We start from the raw sequence: 4,439 nt of genomic DNA, 5'->3' as shown, positions 1-4,439 counted from the left end.
AAGGTTGGTTTAAAAATTCTCTTGTTGGGTTGGTCTGTAATTTCTGAGGGTAGTGCTCCCTGATAAAAACTGTTTTAAAAGCCCTGGCTATTTCAGAACCTGTTTGCCTTGTAGACCAATGGCCCAGGCATGCTTGGATAATATGTCCGTCACCATTAAGTTGTAACACTATTGCGTTTGGAAGTCTGTTACATGTCCACCAAGTCTGCCTGCCACTGTGCATCCACTTCTGCCACAATCTCCTTAATTCTTTTAAGTGTTTTCTTTCTGCCTTGAGTAATCTGTAGGAGTCCTTGTTTGCAAGCCAGGCTTCTCTTCAAAACAGCAATTCACCTTTTAGCAGCTTCAAAAAGGGCTTCCCACCTCCTCAGGAGCATCTTAAATGTCTTTTAACAGAAGTGGTGGTGTAGACACATCTACTGACATGCCACTACTAGACACATGTACAAAATATAAAGCTGGACTATAACTTTAACACTACAGAGGAAGTTTATTAACAGGGTGTGAGGGGACTTGGTTGCCAGGGAGGGCTCTCCAGGCTTTGTCTTTTTATTGCCATAGAACATCACTGTCACTTCCATACCCATTCTTTTTCTTTCTTTGACTGCTGCTGGCCTGGACAGGAACACCAGCAGGTCACAGCATGCTTCTAACTTCTCCATGCCCAGACTACCAGCCAGAGTTTTTTGAAGTGTTCAGTGGGGTCACCGACCATACAGACCTTATAGGAAGCACATATAGCATAAGCCTGCACCCTGTCACAGTCTAAAGGTTGTTGTAAGAGCCACTAGAATCAGCAGCAAAGGAAGCTCCCTGCCACCATCTGCTCTCTCTGTGCTACACCTTGTAAATGTAATTTGTGGCTCACAAGCCCACCAGCTGGTTCTTTGGGTTGGCATGGGCGTTTTTTGGGAATCCAGTAGGGTCCTACCAGCCAATCACAGTGGACCAGAAGATGGGAGGGACTTCTGGGACAAAGCCTGTCTCCGTGTGGTCTTTCTGTTGCTCCCAGTAGTGCCTGCAGGGGAGAAGGCATTCCCCCACTCCATGCAAATCAGACGCGATCTCCAACCTCCCATCCAGTCAATTACCACATACAAAACAGTATTTGCCATTTACTAGGGAGGAATTAAAAGGGCAATACTTGAATGCTTAATCAGTACTTATGTTTTCGTTTCCAATCTGGTTACAGCTGCCACTGCAGACACACCACATGGAAGGGCTCCAGGCAGGTCCCACACCCCTTCTGCACAGTCTTGCCAAAAACTTGGGTACAGCCACCAGCTGCAAAGAGGAAGGGCATGAATGAGCATCTTCTCCAACTGTCTATCCAGGGCTGCCAGGCTGTTTCCCAGGTAAAGACACTGTATGAGAAGCACCAAGTTCCCCTGGGCGTGCATGACCTTGTCTTTTGTCTCCTCAACAAATGGCCACCCCCACCAGCTGTGGCAGAGCAGGGTCCCCAAACTGATGCTTGCCACAGCATGGGGGCAGCTTGTTGCTTATTGAAGAGCAAACAGGAGTGAGACTTAAGGCTGAGCAGCCTTAAGTCTCCCATGGCTACAGGACCACTTTTTCATTTGTGCATAAGTGGTGTGCCCAAACATCATCACAGCAAGGGCTGTCTGCTCCCCAAGGCAAGGTGAATTGGGAGCCAGGGTGGACCCGCACACAGGCAGTGCCCTCACCAGCGGGGCACAGCTGGGTGCTGGTAACATGGTCCGTCACCAATCCCAGAGAAGGCAGGTGATAAGCGAGGTCTAGAAGCCACCTGGAGAGTACAGTCAGAAGAGATGGGGCTGGAGATGGGACTGGAGACAAGCTAGAACATCCAGACAGGGGGTCCATGCAGGAGACAAGATGCCTACAGCATAGGTCTGAGCTACCTCTAGGAGACAGGGCTGGGGAGTGAAGGCCCAGGCCTGAGCTGAAATGGGGCTCACACAGGTGGTGTGAGGGATTGGGCCAGGGCAGTGAAGGCCCCAGGTAAGGCTGCTCAGGTCCATGGGATGCTTTTTGTGCAGCCTCCCTTCCCAGCAAGGGGTGTTGTCACACCTGGCAGAGATCTAGGTGTAAATGTGGATTGCTAGGGGTTGTAAGGGGTCGCAGATCCTCTATCCAGGCAAAGTGTAGCTGTGTGCTCCAACTCACTTTATTAAAAAAAAAAAAAAAAATGCAGTTCCCAAAATTGAATAATCCAGGCTCCCATTCATCACAGTTAAGCTAACACACTGATTTAGACGGGAGACAGCTGCTTGCCAAAGATTTTTTTCCGTTACAACACTGCCACCTCTTGCTCATCTGTAGATTTTATTTTGCCCAGCTCCAGCCTGTGGTGGATCCACCACCAGCACGAAGGTGTAAAGCCCCCACTACTTCTGTTAAGATGAAACCTTACAAGGAATAGCAACTGAGTGGATGCAACATGATGTATTTCCATACAAAGTTACAAAGAGGTAGAAAGCCTGATAACATCCACAGACACATTGTGTTAGTGTTGACTGGTATGTTAATTGTTTTCTCTGGTAATTCAAAGAATGAGGTACTGAAAGAAGAGAGGGGGAGCAACAGAAAAACCCAGAACCCAAGCAGCAGCAAAACCCACCCTGTCCTCCTATTTCGTCCAGCAGTCTGCTGAGGAATGTGCCCTTGATGTTGTTCTCATCACCATCCTTTTACTCTGGATCAATGCCCACAGAGAACCGGGTAGGAGCTGCTCTCCCCCCTCTCTATTTCTTTTTGGTGGGTCAAAAAGTGATAGCTGCAGAACCCAGACCCTTTGCAAAGATGTGAAGCTGAGACTGCTAGGAAGCCATGTTAAGTTCCTGTTGAGCTGCATGGTCCTCAGCTATGTGGTAGGACCCAACTCTCCCACTTGGGCCAAGAGAACCTGTCCTGGTGCGTGGGACTATTCCTCCCCTGGACATTTCCCTGTGTTGTACCACATGGTTGGAACAGTATCGACAGCAGTGTTGCCCCTGGGGTACACCACTTACAACTGGCCTCCAGGTGTCCGTCTCCCACAGCACCAGTGGGTACCTCCTGTCAGGTGCTGGGGTGCATCCTGCAGGGGCTGCTGGGGACTGGAACCATCGGGGGTTGCCCCAGGGTGGCAGGGCAGAGCCTCACAGCCAGACCCATCCCACCCCCCGGAGAGGGAGCAGAGCACACCAGGGGGCATCAGGCACCTCCCCAGGGATGGGGATGTGGATGGGCCAAGGCCAGGCTGGCACAACAGCCCACAGGGCCCATGGCTGAGCAGGACAGGGCTGGGGGAGCTGGAGACTGGCACCCTATGGCATCAGTGAGGCATGGGCTGAGGGCCGCAGGCGGGCTGAAATGGGGTCCTGGGCAGGGTGGGGAGAAGCCCTGGGGGGGCAGGAATAGTCCTTGAGCCCCATGGTTGCCCTTGAGGAAATTACAATGTCCTGTTTGAAGGACACCAGAGACCCGCAGAGGTATAGGCACTCCCTTGCTTCTAAAACACCATGACAGTGTGTGTCCAAACCCCTCAAAAGGAAAGGTGAAATCAAGAGATCTTTTAAATGAGAAACAGTGTCATTCATGCCATTGGTTTTTGGAGTGAAAAATATGCAAATGCCACCTCTATCCTGAGTGTAACAGCACAGGTCTCCCTCCTCACCTGCTTTTTTCAATCTGTACAATAACAATTAATGTAATGTAAGTGGTCATGAGCATCATCAAATTGGTAAGAGCCCTCAGGCTGGTGCACACACTCCTGCAGAGAGTATTTTCATGATGACATTATCATGTAAGTGAACCATAAATCCCAGTTTCCTTAAGTTGTGTTTGAGATTTATAATTTTGATCTTTATTTAAACCATGTTCATAATTTTGAGCACTATCGTCAGGCAAAACAAGAATAATAAAATTAACGCACAAGCTGAATCATTCTTGATATATTTTTAGTCCAGTACTTCATGTTTCAGTCCAATTTTGTGTAAATAAACCTTCAGTAAAAATGTTACACGTTGAGATGATCTACACTGGACCAGGTTCATTGAGATGGCTGTGGTACCTGGGCCTGGATTCAGTGCTGAGGGGACCACCGAAGAGCCAGCTTACACACTCCATGCCTGAAAACATCCAGCTCCTTTTTATTGTAGCGGTGGGGTGAACCAAACCCAGATGCTACAAAAGTTATTTCATTATTCCACAAGAAATCAAGACTAAATGCCTTAGAGTGTCTCCAGGAAATACCATAAAGACATCCAGAAGCACAGTTACCAATTTACAAAAATTAACACACACTCCAGCCCTGCAAATGCACTATCACACCTCTCCCCCACAGGTGAGCACCCGCCCACAGGCACAAAAATTGCAGTCACAGCTGTTTGCCACCTCTGCCTGGAAAATCCCACTGCTCCATGCTTGCTCACTTCACATCCCTTTCTCTTGTAAAGTCCTCTCTGAACAGT

The sequence above is a fragment of the Egretta garzetta genome, unplaced genomic scaffold, assembly GCF_000687185.1.
Source record: "Egretta garzetta isolate BGI_Z169 unplaced genomic scaffold, ASM68718v1 scaffold271, whole genome shotgun sequence".
NCBI classification, from domain to species: Eukaryota; Metazoa; Chordata; class Aves; order Pelecaniformes; family Ardeidae; genus Egretta; species Egretta garzetta.
This window is presented reverse-complemented; position numbering follows the sequence as displayed.